This window comes from Gymnodraco acuticeps, unplaced genomic scaffold, assembly GCF_902827175.1.
Source record: "Gymnodraco acuticeps unplaced genomic scaffold, fGymAcu1.1, whole genome shotgun sequence".
In the NCBI taxonomy this organism is placed as follows: domain Eukaryota; kingdom Metazoa; phylum Chordata; class Actinopteri; order Perciformes; family Bathydraconidae; genus Gymnodraco; species Gymnodraco acuticeps.
In genome coordinates this window covers 2,392,712-2,407,335 of record NW_022990335.1, presented here as the reverse complement: position 1 = coordinate 2,407,335, position 14,624 = coordinate 2,392,712, and the positions used below count along the sequence as shown (strand labels likewise).

At 38.1% G+C, this 14,624-nt stretch overlaps 1 long non-coding RNA gene across 1 annotated transcript; it reads right to left on the bottom strand.

The window, feature by feature from the left end:
- Positions 1-6,138: 6,138 nt before the first annotated feature.
- LOC117550789 lies at positions 6,139-14,302 on the bottom strand. The gene is made up of 3 exons (XR_004569702.1): positions 14,055-14,302; positions 8,095-8,274; positions 6,139-6,232 (listed from the first exon to the last, which is right to left on the bottom strand). It is a non-coding gene; the product is annotated as an uncharacterized LOC117550789 (long non-coding RNA).
- Between the last annotated feature and the right edge of the window lie 322 nt (positions 14,303-14,624).

Sequence of the window (14,624 nt, the reverse complement as noted above, 5' to 3'; positions counted from 1 at the left end):
CTAAATAACATATTTCAATAGCTCTGAATTTCTGACAAGCATCTGTGTTATTCTTAAATGAAATCCTTGAGATCCCATTTAAAATCTAAATATAATATGAACTGCTAATGTTTCTGGTAAAGAAACACACTAATGTTATGGATTCAAAAACAACCAAAATCATGATACTGACAAAGTGAATGATTTCCTGGTGATACTGCTTCTACCTATCAGTGCTTAGATATTATCAAGCTGAAAAAATGAATACAGAATTCCAACAAACTGTCATCAAATGATTAAATGTATATCCCCATAATGACCTAAACAATAAAGTCTATGGCTTTTACTTCTTTACCAGGCTAGTTACATGATGTTGTGTAAATTAAATTCTGTCTCATTACATTACTATGTTTTAGCTTTAACTGTAATATGTTCTTTCTACATTTCAAACCTCAGTTACTTTTATACCTGTTGAAATATTACAAAATTGTTTCATTATCACAGGTCAACTTCTTCAGTATTCCATTCTGGAATTACATCTCTCACAGTAGCCCCTTGGCCACTGATTCTGCATCTGTGTTACAGTTATAACTCAATCAATATTAGAAACATGTCAACATCCATCAAACAGTATCTTATCCCCAGATATGGAGCAGGTCAATTCTAAAACTGTCAATCAATGGTCAGATTGAAAAATGTAGATTGTGAAGTTTACACTCCCCCTTTTTTACACATGAACTCATGTGTAACAAAATCCTGTATGGGAAGAAAACCTTCAGGTAATAATTGATTATAAGAAAATAACAAACATTATTCACAAATGTACATCCATCATTTCCACAGTAAACACTTCAGTGAAATGAAGTGTTTCTCTCCATCTTTCAGTCCTAAAAGAAACAGAATATTCATGTTTTAGTTTGAGCTTCACATTCTGCAAACAGCCACTGCCTGTGGGAGTGAAATATCAAGTAGATTAGAAACGGGTCACACATTTTAGGAAACCTCTCATTTCCCACAGAGCCTCAGAATAATGTGTTAGTCCAAAAGGATGCTTGATTAGTCATTGTTTTAAATCATGCAGTTGCACTGATCACATGCAGACATACACTCACATTCTCTAACTTCTCATTGGGACAGCTGTTTCCCACATTTCCTGCAACTTGGTACAAAACTCACTTCCTTATAGTACTACTACTGCAGTTCATTAACACCTAATCTATATTAAAATGTCTAATAGATCAGAAACTTGTGCATATAATTATTTTCTTGAGTCAAAACATTATTAGGATCTGTAAAGCTCTGCTATGCATTTCATAACTCATTATATTAATTTATCTTCAATTCTGGTGCACTTAAAGAACAATGTTACCCTCTTTAACAGTGCGTGGAACCTTGGGTGTCCGAACATGCAACAATTACTCCCTACTTTATCAAGGATTTAAAAACAGAAGTCATTTCGTATGTCCATCCGAAAGCCCTCCTATGGTAATAACTATGCCACAATGGTGAAACCAGTACCTCAAATTGAAATACTATATTTTGTTTAGAACTAGCTTTCCCTTCAACATGACCTATATAAATAAATATTTGTCTGATCTTATAGAGATGTTACTAAAACTCTCCCTTTGAACTGATTAATACTGTAACAAATTAAAACACTACCAAATTCACACATGAATAAAAACTCTAAAAGAATAATTTGTAAACATGATGAAAAGATTGAAGAATATGGTTCTACACTGTACTCCTAACTCCCAAACACCCACTACTTAAAGTCTAGTGCATACTTCCATCATGCCCCCCCCCCCCCCTTTTCCATCAGTGTGTTTTAGGATGATTTTTCACTTCACTTTAATAGTTTTCCTCTTTACCGCTATTTTTAATTTACCAATTGATTAATTCATGGTTAATACATCTTCTTATCTTCACTTATTTATCAAGTCAATTCAAGTTCTTTAAATTTGGTTCTTTAAAATACATTAGTAGATACCTTGTGGAGTATTCACATTAACTAATCCTCTCTAGGATATGAAATCCGTTCATCTTTAAGCAGATACTATTTCCTTATTTATCTTTTGTTCATGATAACAATGGTATAACAACCACACGTTTTACCCATAGCTAGTTTCTATGTCAAGATTATTATGTGTGACATAATAATCAGATGTCTTGTTTGCTAACCAAGAATATTAAACTTTAATCTTTTCAGTATTCCAGACCATCATTTAAACAAGCAGCCTCTTATCTAAACACTAAGCATTAAGGTTTCTACACCACCCCCTGGGAAACTCTTGCACAATTATGCTGTAAAATCATTGCATCATTCCTTCAGAGTCTGAACAATCTGAGGCAAGCATGTCTCAAGATCTTGTCATAATGAGCACAGTCAGTGATGCAGCTGTAGCAGTGGCAGGGTCCCCAAAAAAGCTAGGACCGGCCCTGGTCAGTGGGCTCCAAGGAAACTCTCCCTGGCATTGGGATGAGGGAAGGAATCACTTGGCAGACACACGTTGTCCTCTGTACAGCATAAATCCCCCCCAAAACCGAAGTACCTCTTCACACCACTGTTGCCTTGGCAACGAGGCACAAGCAAAATGTCAATATCTCCTCAGAGATGCGTTCTTTGCACACTTCTTCTGTTTGCAGTGAGCAACTCCTCACCAACACACTGATTCAGAGAACCCAAAAGGTGGTGCAGGACTAGCCAATGCTGCTGTAATCACATTCAGCTACTGAGAAAAACTCAATTTAAATTTCTCTCCCAACGGGTTACAAAATAAAACGGCTGAGGTCAGGAATGCTGAAACATGTGAATGTTAAAACAAACTAATGGTAGTAGTCTGTCTATTCTTTATTACTTCAGTTCTAAGTTAATAGGCAAAACAAGGACACCCTCCTTAACCACTATACTAATCTTTTATCTACTTGGTTAATTCTATTCATTTTAAAATTGTTTATCTAAGTTGTGTTACAAGCATGGTGAGGTTGTAACAGAATACACAAATAACTGTATTCAATCCGCGCCGTATTTGAAAACTGTAATGAATTAAAATCAATGTTTAAGGACGTAATATAAGTTCAATATATTGTTAAGCTAATTACTGTTTTATTGTGAAGGCATCTCTGGTGAACAGCGGCCTGTGGCTTTTATTTTGAAAGGCCGTTCCGGAAATATACTCCGTAATGTGAACAGTGAGTTTGACTTCCAGAAACACGGAAAGTTACGATAACAATCGTTCTAATGCATTAAATAAAGTCATGAAAGAGACAAGGAGGGGAAAAGGCGTGTGGAAGCAAGCAATGAACTGAAAATGCCACCAATCCTCTGTTTTAACGTGATGGCGGACATTGAAAACCGAAGCGGGCATAAGCACCCCTGTCATATACACATTAATAGATTCCTTCTGACTGACAAGCGTTCAAAACCCTTCTTTCAACAACTAACAACAAACTATTGGTATTCCAAAAACATTTACCAACATAAAACAAGGTATTTACGAATCAACAATGACAACCAACAGACAGAACAATCAACAGATTTCCGAATGTCTCGTCGGCTCCTACTATGAAGGTAGATATGGTGCAAAATGCGAGAGCGTGAAAACCTGATGTGAGCACTTGTAGAAAAAAAATCTGAGTTTGTGTACATACATTTACACTTGTATAAAATATCCACGTAACTGTGAACCAAATGTACACATGTATAAAATATCCACGTAACTGTGAACCAAATTTACACTTGTAAAAAATATCCACGTAACTGTGAACCAAATTTGAAGTCACAGAAGAAAAAAAAAAGTTTTGTAGCTTGTATAAAAAAAATGAACTTAGTTATGAAATGTTCACTTGCAGAAAGATACATATTTTTCAAATATATTTTCCATTACAACTGCAACTTTATTTATTACAACCTCTCAAATCAGTCATTACAACTTGACGAATCTGCTCTGTGGCAGTATAAATCGACGAATCTACGGTCTTGACTTTTGCTACACTTCTTGTGATAAATGTGTCGCAAAAGTAATTTTCACCTGTAGATGTGGGGGAGGGAGGGGGGTTGGAGCGAAGGGGCGGAGCTATCAGAACGACGAGGCTCGGGTGACTGGAGACTGCGGGGCTAACGGTTCGTGTCGCTACCAGTCCGCTGACATGGCGCATCAATCAACGGTACATTTTGCCCATTACTTGCCCAGTATTACTTTGAATATTATTATTGTGATTGAGGATTAAATCCGCTTTGAAGACCACCGTTTTATATCGTGCAGTTTAGCGGCAAAATAACGTCAGTCAGCCAGCTAACGCTAGCTTTGTTGAGTTTATGCTAGCTAAACAAGTAGTGGTTGTAGTCTACAGCAGTAATTAATATATGTTATAGCCTACTGCTTTGGCACTAACGGTTGCTAACCGTTTCTGAAAATAAAACCAATTGAACTGCACTGAAATAATGACAAGTGTTATTGTCTTGGGCTCCTGCTGTGTTTTTAAAGCCTTTGTAAATTATCCATGCTATTTTCTATTTAGCTAACGTCGAAGTAGTGTATGTGAAATCAGCCTCACAATAAGATGTGTGTATATTACAATTATTAATGTCATATTTCAAGATGATTACTTAGATATTACAATATGGTTGGTTGAGCTGGAGTTCATTATTGAGCTTACACGTTAACGTCAGTCATCTGAAGAACGAACCCAAACCTTGTTGTTTTTATTAATTGTATTACAAATTGATATCAAATAAACAGTAAGCATTGGTAACACAATTTCCAGTTACAGTCAAATAAAAAGGACCCTGACTCGGACAATACACAATCCAACATGTTCAACAGAAGATAATCAGTTATATTGTTTGTACACATGGTTCTTTACACACACATATATATATATATATAGCTGTTTGTTTAAGGTGTCCAGGTGATGCAGACAGGCTGGACCAGAGAGTGAGAGACAGAACTAGACTCCTCACAGCAGTGAACTTCAGCACAGGTACAAAGACTCTTTTTTCATACTGTACAAAGAATCAAGAAAGATATTGTTTTAAATGAATGAAGTATTGACTTGAATACACTGATATACATTCCATTAAACAATACTAAATACTAGATCACCTACACATCAGTGAAGTTGAGGTTTTTTTCCATGCAAAAGGTTACATTTAGATGTTAACAAGCAATATGACTTTGTCAGCTTTCTAATTTAATGTATTGAAGGCAAAGATATTTAACACATAGTGAGAACTGCTACTATTTATCTCTCAATATTGTCTGTAAAAAACGTGGTAAAAGTTATTCTTTCAGTGAGACAACAGAGCAAGCTTCTACAGTTGCACTACGTTTTGTAACAGTTCAATATTATTTTGATAACATATATTTCAATGTTGATGAACTTCATACTGTTCATTCATAATCTGATTACAATTAAAAAATAATTATATCAACAGCCCCTAAACACAAACACACCTCTTTCATAAATAACACACTTGTTCTGCAATAATGTTTTATGTTTCCTGTAATTTTTGTTAGGGAGGGACATGCCTGAAAGACACTACATCTTCTCCTTCTCTGAGGGTCAAGAAGAACATCCAAGAGGAACATTAAAAGCTGATGTTACTTTTATTGTGAAAAAAAAGATCTGCACACCGAATATTTTTGTAGTCTATCAGGACCATCATTTGTTTGTGACGCTGCCTGCACCTCAGAGAAGGGGTGGTTATAGTCAGGCTTATAAAGTGTGGCGAAAAACATAGTCAGCTGATGGGATGCATCTATTTCCACATCTACACTCCATCAGCTGATTATTTCTATTTGCCTCACTTTATGAGCTTCACATCACTTGTGCCTTGTACCGCAGAGTTTGCAACGTCACAAATAAATGGGGCCAATCTTCAGTCAGATGTGAATGTGTAATCTAACATTTTCAGTAAGAATAATGGACAAAAGGAGTACAAATACAATTTATTGAAATGTGAACCAAAAGTTAATCAAACATGTTTTAAATAAAAAGCACATATGGACAGAAGGTGTAAACCTATTAAATGTATAAGTAAACACATTTAGTCAAATAAAGTGACCGACTAGGCCTGTGCAGTTGGTATCAGCTTTGCCCAGCATGGGCTCCTCCATCAGGCCTGGTCCTCCTCGCTGAGGAAAGACCCTCAGTCCTCTCCAAACCAACAGACAGGACATCCATCACACGGAGGTTTCTCCCTGAAGTCTCTGCTGCTCTCTGGACAACATGCTGTCTCAATCCGTCCACACTGAATATGAGATTGGGAAAATGAAAATAATAAATGCTTTAGACAATAAGAAATATAAAGTTGACTGTTGAGTTGCTCAGTTTTTTTAGATTGTCAATACTATTACTGTATAACTAATATCTCAGGTTAAGAGGCACCTTCAAATAAAGATTGGTCTTTAAATACATGTTGTCTTTTGAATTGTTTGTCTAAAGTCAAGGATCTAGAACTGGTACTTAGTTTTAATGATACAGTCTGGTTATTATGCTGTTTGGAGGAGGCATCACAGGTAAGAGCACTAACTAGCTTCCATCACATGTACCTTAGCTTGACTTAAATGTATTAAACGTATAGTTAAGTGATATCAAAATATAAATAACTAATGTCATGCAAACATATTAATATTTGCTTGATTCCAGAGTGGAATTTAGCACAATTGCATACAAACGTTAAGGGATTTTAAGATTCTGAAGTCTTCGTTCTAAATAGAAAATAGCATGGATAATTTACAAAGGCTTTAAAAACACAGCAGGAGCCCAAGACAATTATAAAACGTGTCATTATTTCAGTACAGTTCAATTGGTTTTATTTTGATAAACGATTATCAACCGTTAGTGCCAAAGCAGTATAGGCTATAATATATTAATTACTGCTGTAGACTGCAACCACTACTTGTTTAGCTAGCATAAACTCAACAAAGCTAGCGTTAGCTGGCTGACTGACGTTATTTTGCCGCTAAACTGCACGATATAAAACGGTGGTCTTCAAAGCGGATTTAATCCTCAATCACAATAATAATATTCAAAGTAATACTGGGCAAGTAATGGGCAACATTTACCGTTGATTGATGCGCCATGTCAGCGGACTGGTAGCGACACGAACCGTTAGCCCCGCAGTCATCCGGTTCGACGTGACTGACCCGAGCCTCGTTGTTCTGATAGCTCCGCCCCTTCGCTCCAATTGTCTCTGTCCTCTTTCATCATTTTATTTTTTAGGAATCTCAGATCTGCACAAGCCTTTTTTTCTTATCACTCTGTTTGGTTGCACTGGGAATCAATCTCTCAGTCTGTTCCCATTCTTCGCGGAAGCTTCCGGGAATTGGAACGCCTAAATCACTCTTTTCAAACTCTTCTTCCATAATTGACTTCGTATCTATTCTCTGACTAAGTTAATATGTGTTCACTTGTATTTATTAATACACCGGACAAATATTGTCGTTACTCTTAATGTCCTTATTCTATTCTGAATTCAAAGTTTTTCCAGCGTGAAACAACACAGAATATTGTTACACACCCTGTTCGCCACCAAAGGGCAGCAGCTGACCACAAATGAGCTTCCTCTGTCTCATGAAGCTCTCAGCTCTGCAACTGTCTCCTGTCACTATTTCTGCTCTCTTTTCTCAATTTTTACACGTAAAAAAATCACACAGTTTATTACAGAATTTTCCCAGTGAGTCAGCCGTGCAGGACTAGTACCCCACGGAGACCTCGCTGGTTCACTTTGCTTTCTTTTAGTGAGTTAAGGTACGGGACTGTAGCTACTACCCGACTCTTACAAACACTTAGTGCCTTAGGTACAGGACTGCTCTACCTGACTCTATAAGCACTTTCTTCAATATAACTCGGTGCCTTAGGTCCGGACTGTTCTACCTGACTCTAAGCACCTTCTTACTTTAGTGAGTTAAGGTACTGGACTGCAATACCAGACTCTTACAAACACTTAGTGCCTTAGGTACAGGACTGCTCTACCTGACTCTACAAAACACTTTCTACAGTATTGTATTTTTTACCGTGACTAAGAACACTGAGAACGCCGATGACAACTCTAAAAAATGTGTAGTATAGCCAATCACAGATTTTGACAATCAACAGGTGTCTGCTCACCTTTGTATCTGGACGTCCTGGTTTAGTTGTCAACGGTGTGCAGGTGTCCTCCCCTGGACTGAATTCCGTTCCTTCTAGAGACCAGCACTCATCACGTCGGAAGGTCACCAAATTGTAGGAGCAAACACAATAGTGGTGGCTTAAAGCCCACCTCTGCTCCGCGCCGTCCTTTAGATGAGCCTGGTCAGATTTAATAAAAGGAGTTCAAAACACCGGCATAAAAGTTATAACAATAATCTGATTTTAATACAGTAAAAAACACAATACGAAATACAGAGTGCCCTGAAACAGAGCACTCCGGGCTCCCCGCTCTACTGCCGTGCGATACAGATATCGGGACCAGCCAGTCAGAAACAGGGAGCATTTTGCATGAAGAAACAACAGTATATATGGACATATTTGGGGCGGAGATGTGTGTCGGCTCTTCCGTCCCATTTTACTCCTAAGGTGTTCTTACTGGTTGGATTCACTTTGGGTCGGGCCCAATACAGCGAATCAGAGTTCTGGGAAAAAGTATTTTTCTTCAGAACAGAGCGTGAGAGCCTCGGAACTATACAAGGTCAGAATCACTTTTTATCTTATTACTAGGGCCGGGACTCGATTAAAAAAATTAATCTAATTAATTAGAGGCTTTGTAATTAATTAATCGAAATTAATCGCATTTTTAATCACATATGAATGTTTGACCTAAGAACAGTGAGAAGCAATTTTTTTCACATGGATTTTAGTATACCATTAGGCGCATTCACACCGCAGTACTTTTCCCACAAAGGTTCATGAGAACTTAGTTCATGAGAACTCTTTGAACCTGGGGGTGGATTAGGCAAATGAAGCATGGGAGTCCCAGTAGCCTTCCGAGTAAATCGCTAGAACGCCGACACCTCCTCATCTCCACCGCTCCCATGTTTTATTTTGTGTTGCCATAAGTTAGTCTCTCTGCGTTTCTGCGCTGGGCTAATGCTAATAATGCTAATGCGAGGATAATAAAATGGCGGCTTCACAAAACTTTTTGGGAGTTTTACGGGGCGTGGTTTGCAATCCGCCCAGCCAATCAGAAATATAGCTCTTTTCTCACAAGAGAGCCGTACGAAAGTCCCTGCTCTCTAGCAGCTCTCTGCTCTCTAGCAGGAACTTTCGTGGGGGTAAAAAGGTTCTCATGAACTAATTTTAGTACCGGCTCTTTTTGGTGTGAACGCGATAAAAGAGGCTAACGTCCACGCTAGCTTCCACGCTAGCTGCTATATGTTTTGCATTGAGGTGATACTTGAGGCTTGATGTGTTGCGGTGATATGCGAATTCCTTTTTGCATAATTTGCACACAACCGTGCTCTTATCGACGCTTCCATCCGTCCGTTTTTTAAAACAACATTTCCCACTGTTGTTCACTGTGGTTTGTTGTTGTCTGAAGTCATGAACGTTAGTTGGTGCTCCAGTATAATCGGTACGCCTGAAACTCATCCAGTGAGAAACGTTCCGCGGTGCAAAAATAAGTGCGATTAAAATGCGTTAATTTTTTTAACGCGTTAATTTTTGTGTAATTAATTAATCTTAATTAACGCGTTAAAGTCCCGACCCTACTTATTACATTACATTACATTACATTGCATTTGGCTGACGCTTTTATCCAAAGCGACTTACAATAAGTACATTCGACCAGGAAGACACAACCTTGAAGAAAACAGAATCATATAAGTACATCAGGTTTCATAGAGCCAAACATTTCAAGTGCTACTCAACTGGCTTTAGGTAAGCCAGTCCTTTATTAGTATAAAAGTGCTTCTTATACCTGGGTTAACTCCTTTACTTTCCCAAGAAAGATTTCACACAAACTATTCCTTCCCAAACAATAAAACATTGTACACAGATATATTGGTATCAAACATTGTACACAGATATATTGGTGCTTGGGATTATATTGGCCCCAGAAAGAACCTTGAAAAAGAACATGTGTGTGTGTTAGTGAGGGGAAGTGTGTGTGTGTGTGTGTGTGTGTGTGTGTGTGTGTGTGTGTGTGTGTGTGTGTGTGTGTGTGTGTGTGTGTGTGTGTGTGTGTGTGTGTGTGTGGTGTGTGTGTGTGTGTGTGTGTGTGTGTGTGTGTGTGTGTGTGTGTTGTGTGTGTGTGTGTGTGTGTGTGTGTGTGCTGATAAGCGGAGGCGTATGTGTGTGTGTTGCTGATATCTGGGTCAAGGAGTTTATGTGAGAAGGTTTATATATATATATAGGATTACTTTAAAATAGTCCCAAATAATACATGTTCACTTCAATACAGTTCAAGATAATACCTGTTTACTTTAATACAGTTTAGAACAATATCGGTTTGCTTTAGTGTGTGGGCTGTCTTTCATTTTGACACACAGAACAATGGGGGCTATCCACCCTTATTCACAATGTAAAGTACTTCACACAGCCTCTTCCATCTTCTCTCTGTGAGGAGCAGCAGGTTCAGGTTAAAATAAGACAGTGTGTAAAACTTCACTGCCCAGCCAAAAAAAAGTAACCACTTTGATTTAACTAGGCGAGTAGATAAGGACTTTCCACTGGATAATAACTGCAGCGATGTATATGTTTTAGCTGATTACACGTTTTTGAACCCTAATTGATGCAGTTAGTCACTTCTTTAATGTTTGTTCTTTCTGATGTAAAGTCAAGGTTGTAAGTGTTTGCAATTAAGTTGTGGGGCGCTGAACTATTCTCTTGATTATTTTTTATTTATGATAGTAATTACTGGTCTTTCAAATTTGAAGGAGGGTGAGCAAGCATATTGAGGAACGTTCATCATTAACTCCTCCAAAAAATATAGTTTATTCAATAATAAATGAATATGTGAATCATAACAGTGATTGACAGCTGATAGGAATAATATGATTGTAATATTATCATATTCATACAGACACACATTGATGAGACAGTTAATTAATGTACTTATTGCAGCAGTCTGCATAGATTTGGTACCCCTGCTGGTCTAAGAGTGAAACCAACTCATTCAGTTAAAATTCATTAAATTATGTCTGCCACCTTATATATTTATATGTATGGCTTTACTGATGTGCCACAATAATGTGATATTAAGTTAAAATATCAATATTGTGGCTTTCCAAGTTAACATTAATTGATATGACTGCGATTAAATCAGCATATACTTCTGCCCGGGGATGCCACCCCTGAAATTCTCCTGCCACCCTCTTGCCACCCCATGAATATTTGTCTAGATCCCCCCTGCTTCCGGGTGTAAAATCCTCAGTTATCCAATGGGAATGGACACTCACATTGCCTTTAACTGCAGCCGACATGGACCGATGCGGTGCTTCCCTGAGCGTCAAATACTGCCGCCGATGGGAATACATTGCAATCACTTGAAAGCTCTTTGCGTCCGTTTATGAAGCTGAAGGAGACTGCGCGTCACAACTGCACACCATAGGACCCTGACCAAGCGTCGCTATTAGACTATCAGGGAGTGAGACTGTGTTGATTACAGCGGCTTGTGGTTGAGAGTAGAGGAGTTTAATCCATGAAATGAAGGAATCTTCAAATCCAACATTTTTAAGAGTAAAAAATTGATATTGCCATTCAACTCGATCAAATGCTTTTTCAGCATCCAGAGATATCACCATTTCGGGGGAACAAGAAGAAGATGAGTAGACAATATTGAAAAGCCTCTGAAGATTGGAGCTTGAGTGTCTGTTTGAAATAAAGCCAGTTTGGTCTGGTGAGATTATCTGTGGGGTAACCTTCACCAGGCGCGAAGCTAGGACCTTGGATAACATTTTGTGATCCACATTAAGTAGGGAGATTGGTCGATAGGAGATTGGTCGATAGGAGGCACATTGAAGTGGGTCTTTGCCCCCTTTTGGTAAGAGAGTAATTGCAGCCTGTCGTAAGTGGAAGAAGGCCAGAGGAAAGGGATTCATTAAACATGTCTTTGAGCAGGGGGCAAAGTTGGGGCGCAAATTTCTTATAGAATTCTGAACTATAACCATCTGGTCCAGGTGTTTTATTACATTTTAACGATTGAATAGCTCTTAGAATTTCTTCGTTGGAAATCTGGCCTCCTAATAGAGAGTTCTGTTTGGCTGGAACTGAAGGGAAAGTAATTTTATCAAATAAATGGTTGAGTTGTGAGCGATTATCACATTCAGAGCTGTATAAACCGCTGTAATACTCTTTGAAGATATCATTGATGTCCCTGTGGTCAGTGACTGTTTCTCCTGATTCACTATAGATCTTGGGGATAAGAATTGAGCTTGACGAGCCTGTTGGGCCAACAACTTCCCAGCCTTATCACCTGAGTCATAAACAGCAAATCGAGACTTGGTAAGTAGATGTGTAGCTCTGTCTGTGGAAAGTAAGTTGTATTCCGTCTGTAAATGCAGCCTTTCTTTAAAAAGTTTTGGACATGGGGAGGACGAGCAGAGATTGTCAATCTCCAAAATACAGCGTGAGATGTCAATGAGTTTGGAGTCCCTTACTTTTTTTGCCCTGGAAGAGTATTCAATTATTTGCCCATGGAGGTAGGCCTTGAGGGTCTCCCATAAGGTTGAATGAGTGATTTCTGCGGAGGTGTTAGTTTCAAGAAAGAAGATAATTTGAGAAATGATATGACTTACAAACTGTTTGTCAGCTAGAAGGAGGGAGTTAAGTCTACAGTTTTGAGAGGGTCTCAGGGAGTTAGGCAATGTTATATGACATGGAACTGCTCCATGATCTTAAACTGTGATACTTTCATTTGAGCAGCAGTTAACATTTCCCAGTCGTTTATTATCTAAGAGAAAGTAGTCAATGCGGGTATATGTGTGATAAACATTGGAGAAGAAGGAAAATACTTTTTGGTTGTTCAATTTAAATCTCCAAATATCCGAAACAGTATTTTGAGTAATGAAATCGTTGATAACTTTAGCAGATTTGGTAAGAGGCTGAGCCCTGTTAAATGATCTATCCAATGCTAAGCATGCAGTTAAAGTCTCCTCCTATCAGATTGTAGTTGTTATCACTGGGTAAGGTAGAGAATAGTTTGTTGAAGAAATGATAATCATCATAAGAGTCTATTTTCTGTCTTTTCACCCAGTTGTTCATACCTTTAGTGTTTAAAGATAAAAAGTGGATGGGCCGGACTTGATTGCAGTTAGCTGTAATTGTCATATTCTAAGAGATTAGTGGGACAAAGACTAACAGAAGTGGAGCAGGGGTAGGGCCGGGTGTTGGGCGTGGAGAGGGGGAAAGGAGAATAATGGGACATGAGAGAGAAAAAGGAAAAATAAAAAAAGGGGGAACTAAACTGATGGCATAAAAACCTCTGACATTGTGAAAAACAGCATCCAAGAGGGGACGTGGGGCTTGAACTGTGCTCTTAATTGCCAGCTCAAAAACACCTAACTTACACTAAAACTCTGTTGTCAATAGTAAAATCAACAAAAACAGTATACAACATGTAACATTACATTGTGCAGAAGCCATGAAAGGCCGGTAATAACGATTGGAGCAATTAAAGAGTGTTGCCACATACAGGTGAATATATACATTCATAACAATAGTGGTAACATGGAGCAAAACAGTCAAATATATAGGGAACAGAACATGCATATATTCACTGCTTTATAGACATGTATGAGTTTACCCCTTTCAGTTTGCGCGTGTGAGTATTGGCACATCTCTGTGCTCAAGTGCAGTGGCGTTTTATATGCACAAAAGTGGTGGGGCACAAAGAACTTAGATGTCTATAAGCTTCTGCAGTGAGGTTCATGGCTGGTGAGGCACTGGCACTGACTCTTCAGGTTTACAAATATTATATTTTGACCTAAATCAAAATATAATATCATTTTCAAAAGCTTTTTTTGACTGATGCTTCGATTAATTTTAAACAGACAGTTCAACAAAAGGATACCCAACATTTTGAATTTTATCATTTAAATATTGAATTGTTCTCTCTTAGTAAGATCCCATTTTCAATAAAATTGCGGTCTTACCTTGACTTGAAGATGAAGTCCATTTGCCTATCCTTCTGGACAAAAATCTCTGTTACTTTTTTGTAAAAGTCCTCCTTATCTTCTTGTAGTTTCAAAAGTCGAATCATAAATCTAATCAATAGATAAATCAGGTCCTTGGTGGATTTAATTTCGGCCCGCAGGATAATTTGTAATTACTATTAGTTCTGGCCCACCGGTATATTGCACGCACACCTTCACTCAATCCTGAGGATTTCCTCAGCTCAGAGCCTGACCCCAAACATTGATGCCCTTGCACCCGAGATGAGATGTCAAGTATCTGGCTTGAATTAGCATCACAGAGCAGCACACTGAGTTTCAATGGATGTTTCCTTCTGCACTTTTTTTCTTGCGACAACAAGGCATGTTTGGTTTTTTCTTTGAGGGAAATTGTTTTTTTTAAGCTGTTGTTGGCCTGTGGAAAAATGTAAATGACTCCGGAAAAGCTGCAGATAGAGCCAAATGAATGCAACTGATTATTTAATGTTTAATGTTGTTTTTATAGGCAATAATTTAAGCTTTGTTAGTTCCAAGTTTAATATGTGCAATAAG